A 13,180-nucleotide genomic window follows, 5' to 3' on the forward strand; every position below is an offset into this window, starting at 1 on the left:
GGGCTGTGCAGTTGGGAAGTCACACAGCTGGGGTTAGAGCTCAGTCTTTGACCACATGAACCAACTACCACCATTCCCCACAATGAATACCAGGTGTACTTCTGTGGAACACAGGCCACAGGTGTCCATGAGTGTGAGACAGGTGGGGGGCGGGGAGGACACACCATTGTACCCTTCTTGTCTCTCTGCCAGCCTACCTCTCCAGCCTCACTACCACCGACTTACCTTCTGAGGGTCCTGAGATCCCTGCCCCCCCCCCGCCCCCCCAGCTCTGGTCCTTGTAACTCTAACTGCTATGGAGATTCCTCTACTCATATCGCCTTCAGACCAGAAGGCACAGCCCACAGTCCAGAGGGCAGGGTGGTAGCTCCAGCCCTCCACCCGCTGTAGCCCCCAGGGTGAGGGTCCACAGGGACACGTCTACCAGACCTTTCTCCTACACACTTCAGGCACCAGGAGCCTGGACTTTTCTGCCCCCAAGGCCCGTGTGGCCTCTTCCTCCCATGGGTTCATTGCCTCGCTGCTCCATGCAGCCCTAGCCCTGGAGTGGGGGCAGACAGGATTTGGACCTCTGGGCAAGAGGGAAACAGGAAGGGAAGCAGGCTGTGGCGGGGCCAAAGGCTGGGGGTGGGCTCTCTCGCAGTGGCCACATCCCCAGGAGGCTGAGGATCCTAATTCATGGTTAAGGTGGGAGGCAGTTTGTCAGCTGTGGCTATAACCTGGACACATGCCCCATGTCAGATGGGGTCTCCAGTTTTTTCTGGGATAGAAAATGCTAGGGGCATCTCAAGCTCAGTCGAACAAAGCTGATTCATTACTGCCCGCACCCCCTAGAGGCTCCTCCTTCTGTATTTGGGCTCTTACAGTGTCAGCCAGAAACCTAGTGACCTAGGTCAAAATGCAAGCCCTCCCTTCCCACATGTAGCCTCACAGGGTCTCTGGGATGTGGCCACCAGCTCAGCCAGCACACAGTCACCTCTGAGAGACTCTGCTGAATTATCAGGAAGAAAACACAATCCCTGCCCTCAGGGAGCTTCCAGTTCAGTGGCAGAGACAACAACAAAACAAATGGATGAGTAAGTCAGTGCCTGATTCTAAACTGCTGAATGCTGGGGAGGAAAGGAGTAGGGAGAAATGAGACAGCAGGGGCAAGCTCACTGGGATGGGAGGTCAGAAACACCCTGGGGTAGTCAGCCTGTGAAGAGCATGAGCAGGTGCTTCAGGCCAAGGGCCCTGCACATGTGCTTCCTCACCTGAGGCCAGAAAGGTCTCCCTGAGCTAAGGGAACAGAAGGAGGCCAGCTTGGCCAGGGCACCCGGCCTGGGGACCTGGGGTGAGGGGAAGATGGGGCTCGAGTGGCAGGGCACAAGGTCAGCAGGGAAATGGCAGGACGGAGAGCATTTCTGTACTGTGTTGAAGAGCTTCAGAGGCTGAGTGGAAAAGGCAGTCAGAGGCTCAGTGAGAGCAGGGGGACCAGTCGGGGGCTCTGTGGCCATCAGGGCAGGTGGGACAGTGGCGTAAAGGGCAAGAACATGTAGAGGCGGGGGGACACAGAGGACTTGGGGCACACATTGGATGATTGGTAGGATCTGCCTCTTAGGCAGGTGAAAGCTGGAGGGGACAGGGGAGTCAGGGGTAACCTGCAGATTTCTGGCCGGAGCGACTCGATGGGTAGTAGGTAATGGCATCCATCTGCTGAAATGGGACAGAATCAGGGAGATGGGGCTTAGGGGAGAAAAGCAAGTTTCATTTTCTAAATATTAGGTTTGTGATATCTATGAAATACTCAAGCAGGCAACTGAAAAACACACCTGGAATGGATGGGAGGGGCTGGGTGGGAGAAACCAGCATGTATATGACCAGCAGAAAGGGGGTCCATGCTGGGGGCTGGGGGGGCGGAGCCTCAGGAGAGAGCTTCACTGTCACGGAGGTGAGAGAAACATGAACAGCATTGTCACAGAGGAGGCGAGAGGAGATAACTTTAGAAAAGGAAGTGGTTGGCTCTAGCAAATGCTACTGCGAAGTCTAGGGAGATACGCAGTAAAAGTGACCATGAAAGGCGGCCACAGGGAGGCTACAGACAAGCGGTGGGGGGATGGAGGGGAGGGAAGAGAGCAACGGGAGCAGGAGCCGGGTGGCCATGAGCTCAGCCTCCCACCCCTGTGCTCTGGCCTCTCCCCCAGCCCAGGGGGTCCTCAGCTCCCTGTGCCTGGAATGGGGCTGGGCAGGAGAGGCCCAGAGATCCATCTCATTCCCTTTACTGTGAACATCTCAATGGCCAGGACTGACTGCCTCACCACACAGTGCCAAGCCGTGCAGTGCCTGGCTCACAGCGCCCCACAGGCACATGGCAAGTGAGTACACACTCCTGTCACCTCCTCCATGACCACTCCCAGACAAGCCATGGGAAGGGGAACCTGCCTCTCCCTCTCCTCCAAGTGATGGGTCTTGAATGTGAGGGTGTATGTGTTTGGGGGCTATGGGGCATGGCTAGGGGGTAGTTCCTGTGTACAGCAAACTTTAAGAGATTTCCAGACTCTTGCAACCACCGGCTCTGCTCCTTTTCCTAGAACTTTCATCTCCTTCCCAAGACTGCAAGGAGCAAAGTTCTGGCTGGATGACCCTTGGGTGCGCAAGGATGCAGGGTTAGGGCACAAAAGGGGAAACTGGCTCGTACCCCAGGGCCCCTGCCAGCATTGAGCTCTGATCCCCTGCATTCTCCCCCTCATTCCCGGGGTTTGCTACCCGGCCACCATGCCCCTCCCAGGGCCCAGAGGACAATCTCTGGCCCTGACCACAGCTGTGGGCAGGCAGCCCTGCCAGGCAGCCCTTCCTGCCTCCCTCAAGACAAGCGACTTCCTGTTTGCCCACAGAGGAAGCCACTCAGCACAGGTGGGGTGGTGGCATTTCAAAACCGAGAGCACAGAGACTGGTGCCTAGCCCCCAGAGGAGGAGCTCTGGGGATTTCGGCACAAGGGCTGCCATCCAAGAGGAAGCAAAGGAAGGGAACAGGCATGTGGCTTGTAACTGCTCTTTACCAGGGGCCCCTATTTGCTGACTGACCTTGCACCATGCCCTTTACAGGCAGCACCTCCAATCTCTGTGAGTCTGGGCGGGTGTGGGGGTCGTTATCCCCATGTTACAGAATGGGTGAGGAGACTGAAGGCTGGACTGGAACCCAGGATTGCCAAACCCTAGCAAATATACTTATATGTTCTGCTACACCTGTCACCTCTGGAACCGACAGGTAGGAAGAAGCAGACCTTCTTTCAGCGCTACTGACAGTATAGCCTGAAATCATTTCTCCCAATGGAAAGCTTAAAACATTAGAGCTGATGGAGCTTACCACAGTCCTTTCAGAGGTACCAGCTCCTGGGCAGAAGCACCTGGGCTCCCATGTCCCTGAATGTGTGGGAGGTCTTGGAGCAGGACAGCCACATGCTACTTCCTTTAGAAAAGGCCCATCCCCTCCAACTCTCCAGCCTCAGGGAGGACAGACATGATTCTTGCCTCCCAACATTCCTCTGCCAGGTCAGAGGCTACAGTCCCACTGGCTACCTTGACTGTGGACTCTCTAGAGATGGAGCAGAGCTGGGAAGGAGGGCCAAGTGAGGGCGTCCAGTGACTGAGCCCATGGCTTTGGGTCAAAGGCACCCCTAATGCCTGTGGTCTTAGAACGGGAGGGAGACTCAGGGGCAGGGCAAGGAGGAAAGGGTGCCAGCCCAGTGGGAACATCATCACCAGCCTCCCAGTACATGCCAGATACTGGTGTTGCCCTGGGTTGCCAGGAGCCGGTAGAAAGTGATTGCAGAAGTGAATGACACACCTCTATTTCTTGGACCTGGTTGCCCAATCCCTGGTAGGTACAGTAACCTTTCAAGGCTATCCTTTCTCTGCCGTGCACAGACACTCAGGCCATAGCTCCCTGGCCTGGCCTCTCTCCCAGGCTCCCTTCTCAGCTCCCTCCCAACTTGGTGTGTCTCAGATCAGCACCTTATCTGCAGCCACTTGTCATGTGTCTGTCCTCATATAGCAGTGACTAGGACTCTACAGTCATTCACTTCTGTCCCCAAGCCCCCTTGGCACCCAGAAGACACTTGCAAAACATATGCTGAAACATATGTGCATGAAGTTTCTTATACAGCAAGAATGCTCACCCATCAATATCCACAATTGGCAACTGGATAAAGTAGATAGTGGCAAAACCATAGGGCTATATGGTGAAACTTAGCAGCCTGTGGCTATCTCGTTTCTGCAAAGTATTTATTGAAGTAGAAGGATACTCACAGTATATCATTAAGTAAGAAAACTGTTTGCACTGGCTGGTTAGCTCAATTGGTTAGAGCATTGTCCCAATATGCCAAGGTTGTGGGTTCGATCCCCAGGCCATAACACAACAAGAATCAACCAATGAATGCATAAATAAGTGGAACAACAAATCGATGTTTCTCTCTCTTCCTTCCTCTCTCTAATTAATTTTAAAAATTAAAAAAAAAACTTTATACATTCAGTAAAATCTCAATTTTTGAGAACTTGTTTGTATATTTAGACCAACACCAAAATGTTGGTTGACGGTGGCTATCTGTCTGTTTGGAGTAACAGCACACATGGTTAAGTTCTTTATGCTTTTTGGTATGTAGCTAACTTTTAAAAATAAATATGTAGCATGTTAATCATCAGCAAAGATAATAAAGGTATTAGAAAATTAAATTTGTTAAATTAAATAATGATTGAATATTTCTGTTCACTTCAGAGGCCGAGAGGTTTTTTGCCAGCCTCTGTCCTCATGTCCTGGAAGGCTGAGGTCCTGTGGGCGCGAGAGGGGGCATGGTGGCTACCACTTGCAGTCCTCCCACTGGCCACCTCTCAAGTGGCTGCCAGTGTGACCTCTTTCATGTTGATGTGTGGAACTCTACAGTTGGTATGAAGATTATTTTAAGGTAAAGACATTTGAGATTTGACAGATACAAAAAGCAACCTTCTCAGAGCTTCCCTTATCTGATAAAAACAGTGACTTCTGGGAAATAGGCTGCCATAAATTCCTTCTTCCGGGCAGCTCTACCTTCTGAGGTGAACTCACTGAAAACCAACGAAACCCTTCTCTAGGAGAGAGTGACAGCCCCAAAGGACTGAGAGACCACTCAGACCTGTAAACTCAAGCATTACCACAGATTTACCCATCTCCATTTGTTCTAGAAACCCAACTGTATGTCCTACAAAAACCTACGTCTTCCCATAGAAGCCTTCTCATCCCCCTCCATTTCCCTACTAGGTATATAAGCCTTTAACTTTAGCAGCATAACAAGCCAGCTGCTTCTTTGATTGGTCCTGTGTGCATGTCATTAAACCCTTTCCTACTGTTAATCTGTCTCTTGTCAGGCCCCCATCACTAAATCAAAGAGAGCAAAGGAAAAGATTTTGCCTCTCCTACATAGTGGAGATGACCTCCTCCACACCTCACGAATCTAAGGCTGGGTTGCCTACGTGAATATGTGGGACCCAGAATGAACATCTTAAATCATCAAGCATTTATGTGCATTGCATTAAAAATAATCGGTACAGCAAACTTATAATTTCATAGATGTTATGCTTAGGGCCACGCTAAAGTAGACAATATCTACTTTATGTTGTTTTTTCAAGTTATGTGTATTCAAGGGAAAATATTAAATAAAATAGTACAGGTGGAAAACTATGTCAAAAAAGGTGACAAGCACTTGTTCCTTTGGAGGGAGAACTGAGTCTTCCTAATAATAATGCTTATTAGCTGTGATCTGCCATTGACTGTTGAACAGGATGTCAGGCTCCCACTTAGCAGGGAAGCAACGCTCAGGTGCTACATAAAACAGGGAAAAGGCATGCTGGCTGACACAGTGACACAGTGAAAGAGGAAGACAACTCAGCAGGGCACTTCCTGGGTCACCTGAAGAGTTGCTATTCCCCAGGGGCGGGGGGAGGGGCGGGGGAACGGGGGGGGGGGGGTCGGGGGGGGGTATCCATACTTATCCTGTCTGTAGCAACAAAGCTCAGGACCAAGTGTGCTCTCTGGGCCACCAGCAGCTGATCCATACTTCATACTCTATAGATAAACAGTCACCAGCAGGCCAGGTGGGGGGGCAGGGAGGCCTAGCACAGGGGCCAAGAGCTCATTCCAAAGAGGAAAGCCCCTCGCACCTACCTCTGCTCCCAGAGCCCATTTCCCTCCTTTCTGTTTCAGCATTCCTATGCACCTTCCAAGGCCCCACTGAGAGACGCCAGCAAGGCAGGGACCCCTTCTTGGATGTCCTTGTTTATAACTGTCCCCCATCCCTGCCCACGATCCCTACCAAAAGGATGTTTTCTCAAGGTTGTCTGGCCAGGAAAGAGCAGAGTTCGAAAGTACACGCAGCCTCCCTGCCTGGCTGGGCCTGTCCAGCCACTTAACCCTGCATACCTGCCCTGGGCTCTATCCTACTCAGCCTTTCCTGCTTTTCTTCACTCTCTCCCTGGGCAACCTCACTCACTCCCCCCACACCTTCACTTCCTACCTACTCATTGAACTATTGACAAAACCCTCCCCAGCCTGGAGGGCTTAACTGCCAACAGGGGGCCTCACCCTCATTCTCCTAGCAGGGTGAACAGGACTTCAGATTTGGCTGACAACATGGCCATATGCCCATGAGTGCACCTCCCCATCCCTGGGCCCAGCCTGCCCCTCCTGGGTCCTGTCTGCGGCATCACATCCTCCCAGTCTCCCAAGTTAGCAACCTGGACACTAGCCTAGACCCCTCATGACTCCTTGGCCCAGGCCTGCTGGTTCTCCCTCCCCAGCTGCTCTCCCCTCACACAGAGCCTGACCCTCTCTTATCTGCAGAACTGCAGGGGCCTCCTGCTCTCCACGTCCACATGCACAGTCCTCTCTGGTTCTCCTCCCAGACATCATTTCTGCCCTTGTAAACCTTTACCAACTGACCCCCAATCTACTGCCTCATCCTGTTGCCTTTAGGGAAAGAAAGCCAATTCCTGGCATTGGATTCCAGCCTCTCCTGGGACCACACACCCACACCCTGGGTGGAACTCCAGCAGCCTTTGGGGCTTCCCTGAATGTTCCCAGTACTTTCACGTGTCAGCATGTCCTTAATGCTGCCACTTGCTCAGCTCTGTCCTCTTCCCCACCCTCCTTCTCATCTATCAACTCCTCTTCAGCCTCCAAGGCACACGCCCAATGCACCATTTCTGCAAATAACCTTCCTAGAACAAGTCAATAAGAATCAACTGTTAGGATGATTCCATAATAAATTCTACCCATGGAACACTGAGCAGCATTCACAAAGCGGTCAGAGAGTTTTCTAAAAAAATAATATCAGGTTTAAAAAGTAAAAAGATCATTATTTGTGGCACAATGTAATATATGTAGTTTAATATACATGTACATATAAATCAACATTGTATATTTCTCTCAAATACATCCAGACCTGAGGATAAACGTATCATAAATATATTACTGTGGCTGCTGCTCTCGAGTGTAGAGGAAGGTGGTGAGGGGCAGTCAGTGGGACTAGAGATGAGGGATGACTATAATGCAGTAACAAATAACAAGAGAAAAATACAGTTTAAACACAGGCCAAAGACATCAACAGTTCATGGAAAGAGAAAGACAAATAAACCATATGTGAGACTCACAACCCAACTCACAAAGAAACACCTATTAAACTACAACATGATGCCATTTTTTTCTGTCAAATTGACAAGAACAGGAAGTTGGTAACACTGATTGATGGAGCTGCAAGGAAGCAGTCTCAGAACTAAGTCTCACAAGCTGGGGGCATTGACCGAAATCCAAAATACACATGGTTTTCCAATCAGTGAGTCCACGTGTGTGAATTTCTTCTTCTGAAACAGACACAGAAGTGAGAAAGTATGTAGGTATAAGTGTGCTTCATGCATTACTGTCAGTCACTGCAAACTAACAAACAAAAATGGGGACAACAAGCCAGAAAGCCAGAGAAGACCACTAGGTAAATGTGGGACCTCCACTCTGTGAGCTATTAATGTTTACTCAACAAGGATGGAGGACATCTGTATGTTCTGACTCATAATGGTGAGTATATTCAAGTATGAGTTTAAAAAAGTATAAACCTGAGTATTATTACAATTTGTATAAAAAAAAAGAGAAAGGAAAATAAAAAGAGATAGGGGAGGTATACACATACATATGCTTGCTTATAAGTAGCACATGTCTCTCTAGACCAGAGGTTCTCAACCTGTGGGTCACAACCCCTTTGGGGGTTGAATGACCCTTTCACAGGGTCACCTAAGACCATTGGAAAACACATATATAATTACATATTGTTTTTGTGATTAATCACTATGCTAAAGCATAGTTATGGTTGGGGGTCACCACAACATGAGGAATTGTATTAAAGGGTTGCGGCATTAGGAAGGTTGAGAACCACTGCTCTAGACAGTCTCCAGAAATTGAAAAGGACTGGGGAGCGGAGGACAGGAGAGAGAGGGAGATGTTCCACTGCATACCTGAAGGGCTGTTTGAATTGACATTTGTAAAAATATTTTTTGCACATGCAAGTATTAACCTTAAAAATAATTTTTAAAGAAAATTTACCCATGCAAGTATTACCTTAAAAAGAAGGAAAGAAGTGGAATGGACTCATAGCCCCCTATTGTCTCTCTCTAACCCCCTTGGTGGTAAGAGTGACATCTCCCTGTGACAAACATGCAGCCAGTCAAACCTCTCTCTCAAAGTACCTGGCTCTAAAACAGCACTACCTGACTGTGACCCTGACTTCCACACCCACCAGATGTGTAAAGATGGGCAGCCTCAGTGTTCTCACCTATGAAACAGGCAGTGAGAGTACACCCCACACAGATTTGTGGTGAGGGAGATGTGTGTTTGCACATAAGGCACTCAAAGCAGAGCCTGGCACACGGTGCATGCTCAACATATGTCCACTATTATATACTCTCCTGTTTTCCTTTTAAGCGAACTGATGAGGTCACCTAATTAGTTTAACAATGAAAGGTTATTGGAATTTTCCTAGAAGGTAAGTTCTTCCCCCCCATTTCCAGCTTCCAGAGTCTTAACTGATTTGAAAAACTCAGTCTACTCCCAGTTTAGCACTCTCTGTGTGTGCCATGATGTTTGGGTAAAAGCTAGGTGTGGGACAAGCAAGTGATTCATCTCCTGCCCAGATACACACTCTCCCTCTCTGGTGATCTCCTGTCCCCTGCTTGGGATAAACAACTAACTAAGCCTGACCCTGAGTTTGCTTGGAAACATCTGCTTTTCTGGGTGCCTCTGGTCATGAGGCTGACGCCACCTCCCCTCTGAGGAAAGGCTCTCAGAGGCCTCCTGGCTACTGTTCAGTTCATCCAACGAAGTCAGATGCCCAGCAGGCTCATACCTCCTTCACACCTCAGGTGCCTTTGTATGTGTTATTCCCTCTGTCTGGAACGTTCTTCCCCCAGATAGTCACATGACTATGTCTTGTGTACATGCAGGTCTCCAAATTCCATCCGCTCCACACTGCCTGTCCTGACATCCTACTGAACATAGCAGCCCCCATCACCATTAAGCTGCTCTGCTTGTCTTCATAGCATTCATCTGACTTGACATTAAAATTGCTGTTCTTATTTATTGTCATTTCTCCCCACCAGAAAATAAGCACTGTGAGGGAAAGGACCAGCCGGTTAACACCTGGAATAGTGCCTACAACATGGGGGCCTTCAGTAATATTTGAATGAATGAGCAAATGAGCCAGGAGACACAGAGCATGTTTTCTGGGGAAGCTTAAATCTCTTCCTTAGACTAAGCCTCCCAACAAATGTACTCTCAGGACTCAGAGAGGGACAAGTCACCACTCATCCACCCTCCACCACTCACTGATCTTTTCCAGGAAGCCCCTAAGTCCTGCTCACGGAAACATCCTACCTACCCTGTGCCTAGAGAGTTTGGCCTGAAACAGTGCTATCTTCCTACCTCACTCAGCAGGTCTGCCTGCTGCCTTTTCCAGCTGAGGGCCAAGTTCTCCTACCTGTTCCACTGTTGTGCCCACCAGCACCCTGTTTTGTTTTGTTTTGACAGCACTTATCACTCAGACATAATGAGTCATCTGCATATTTGCAGTCAGCGTTTGTTGAATGAATGAATGACTCTTCTTCATACCCTCCACCCAGAGGAAATGCCATGTCTGGAAGAAAAGAATGCAACCACACTATCCACTGTCTACACTTGATCTTGGTGTTTCTTATTTAGAGAGGCTGGCTAACAGACACCCAATTAGTTGCTAATTATATTCAATCAGCTCTGGGTCTGGGGAAGGGCCAGGCTAATGAGATCCAACTGCAGCTCAGGCCTTTACAGTACTTTGATGCTGGCCTCCTAACCTAGACATGCAGATCATGGGCACAGGGGTCTGAGTTCACTGACCAGAGCAGCAAAATCCATCTTGCAGTCTGGAAAAACAGCAGGGTGCCCCACGGTCCTCTTGAAAGGACAAGCTAGACTCAATTCTGGGGCCAGAAAGGAACCCTGAAGGGGTTGTGAGTTTGTCAGCTGATCAGATACTGTTGACTTTCCCAGGAATCTCTCCAATGTCTCTCGCCAGACACACCCAGAAGGGCTAAGGAAAGCTGGGTCCTCCTCCATCCAGGGCTCTCCTGGGGCCCTGGCTGCCTGTAGGGACAGGCCCCCCATCATGCAGAAGCCCTCAGAGGGGGGATCTGCCTTGGATCTACCAAGGGCCACGGAGGCACCAGACAGTACAATGGAGGCCATAGGGGAAATGGGAGATGAAGGAAAACCCTCAGGGTCATCCAGTCCTATCTAACACTGGATCACTGGGTGGCCTTAATGCCTGGGCCTGCTCCTGCTCAGCCCAGCTCCGCCCAGCCCAGCTGGAGGAGCCAGTGGAGCCACTGCACCCAGGCCCTGCCGACTTTCCCACCGGGGCACAGCCAAGCTTCCCCTTGCTGTCCCTGTCCCTGTTACCTGACCAGGTTAGATACTGAAGGACCCCACTCGCTCTCGACACTCCTGCAGCCTCTTCCGGCTCTTCCCGGCTGCGGTCCCCATGCCCACCCTCAGCTTCCCGGCCCTGCCCTGAGCAAATGCTCCCCGCCTGGCGATAGGCGAGGGGCACTCAGTCCCCGTCGGGGGCGGCGGGATCCCTACCCTGCCCTCTCCAAGGCCCTTACCCATCTCCCTCCGGGCTCCTGCTCGGGCCTCCCGCCGGCCCGGGCGCCTCATGGCCAGGTGCCCAGGTGCCCAGGTACCGGGGCAGTAAGGGCTGAGGGCGGTGGCCGCGTGGGCTGGGCCGTCCAGCTCCGCTGTGCACTCGCGGGAGAGACTGGTTCCCGGGCTCGGCGACGGGGGTGGCCGGGGGCGGAGAGGGGAAGGGAGGGGAGGGCAGGGCGTGAGACGGGGCGGGGCGTGGGGCGGGGTCGGCAGCCGGGGGCGTGGCCGTCGGACTGGTTTGACGGCAGCGGCTTCGGGCTAGTCCTGGCGGGCTCCTAGCCCAGCGCTACGCGCTCCCTCGCGCCTGCAGCGCCCCACCGTGCGCCTCACCCATCCAAGGCCGCGCGGTCGGACAGACAGGACTAGGGGGCCGTGCTCAGTCACCGTGAAGCACTGCTGCTTTGTCTTCGTTAGATGGGGCCATGATGCTAGGTCTGCACGCCTATTAATAATTCATTTGTTCACTCTATAAGTATTCATTGTGCACCTAGTGTACATATGTCAGGCACTGACTGGGCACTGTGGGGTAGGATGAGCCAAATATACCAGAAGATTGTATCCTGGCACGAAGGTCAGTAGTAGCGTGATGTAAAGGGGGGGGGGGGGCACAGGGGGTTCCCTGAGGGAAAACCCTGGGAGGGAGGGAGCTTCAAAGAGAAGAGGCCCTGCCACACTGACCTCAGATCTTTGGCGACCTCCTGAGTGAACACACATGGGGTTAGAATCTAAACAACCAAAGGAAAACAGTAGCTGAGTAAACATTTGAGCAGTGAGTTGCCTGCTGCTAGGGAATTTGGAATTCAAGTTCTGCCATTTTAGAGGAGCTTGGTAAACACTTTGGATTGTCCACTGAAACCCCAGAAGGGCCACATTGAAAGAGCAAAGACTACGTCCCAGGATTAAGAGATATACACTAAAGTTAGAGACAAAACCAAAAGAGATCCATTTAAAATCTGAAATTCTGCCTCTACAAAGCCAAGGTAAGGTCCCAGTAATTTCAGATCCTGCTAGAACACATTTGACACCCTTCAGAGGAAAATAACAGAACCCAGAGCATCTACAGTGTATCATTCACTATGTCCTCTGTACAACAAAAACCAATTAAACAAAAGATGTTCCTATCACCCTATCACTCAGGAAATGACAAGGTTTTTTTAGAAGCTTTGTGCCAGGAACCAAATATATATTTCTTATGTCACAGTGTTACAGAAACAGGGGAGTCCAAAAATCCCCAGAGTTTGCTGCTGGGGGATGGGGAGAAGTAAGCAGCTTTTCAAATGCTTCCACATGCCTGAGGCTGGTGGCTACTGTCTTTCTTATGCAAATGGCTTTAATGCATCCAAAGCCTCAGGCAGATGGGAGGAGTCTTGAACCAGGGGACAGTATGGAAAGCACACAGAGCCTACGTAAGGACCTGTGAATGGTCAGAACTATTTGCAACGCCCACTGCGTCAGATGACGCAGTCAGGGATATATAAGCAGCTGCAGACATTTTAGCTCGGACTCTCTCTGGCTCTCACTCGTGCTTTCACTCTGACTCTCTCTCGCTCTCTGACTCGGGCTCTCACTCGCGCTCTGGCTCTGGCGCTCTGACTCTCTCTCACTCGCGCGCTCGCTCTCGCTCTCGCTCTCGCTCTCTCGTGTGCTCCCTCCACGTGGCTTGGTGAAGGGGCCTTCTCCATGTGGCTTGGAGAAGGGGTCTCCAGGCTGCTTTAAGAGGCTCTCGCCATGCAGTTTTGAGAAGGAGAGAAGATCCACGCGGTTTGCAGGAAGAAGGCAGTTTGCAAGGAGGCTGAGAATCCAGGTGGTTCTGCATTGAGAGCTGGAGGGCACCACAGCACAGAAAGGACCTCCCCAATCAGGATTGAATGATTGGCAGCTGCTGGTAAAGCTGAACTGTGGAAAGTAGGGAAACGGTTTCTCTGACTTTCCTAAAACTAGCCTGGTCTG

At 50.9% G+C, this 13,180-nt stretch overlaps 1 protein-coding gene across 1 annotated transcript in view; it reads right to left on the minus strand.

Moving 5' to 3' along the window:
• Positions 1 to 11,347, minus strand: part of PSD4 (pleckstrin and Sec7 domain containing 4) — a 32,693-nt gene extending 21,346 nt beyond the window's left edge. The window contains exon 1 of the mRNA XM_090281714.1: positions 11,191 to 11,347. The gene's annotated coding sequence lies outside the window, so the exon portion shown is untranslated. The remainder of the gene's footprint in view (positions 1 to 11,190) is intronic.
• Positions 11,348 to 13,180: the final 1,833 nt, after the last annotated feature.

This window comes from Furipterus horrens, unplaced genomic scaffold (genome assembly GCF_987537825.1).
Source record: "Furipterus horrens unplaced genomic scaffold, mFurHor1.1.pri manual_scaffold_6, whole genome shotgun sequence".
Taxonomy (NCBI): Eukaryota; Metazoa; Chordata; class Mammalia; order Chiroptera; family Furipteridae; genus Furipterus; species Furipterus horrens.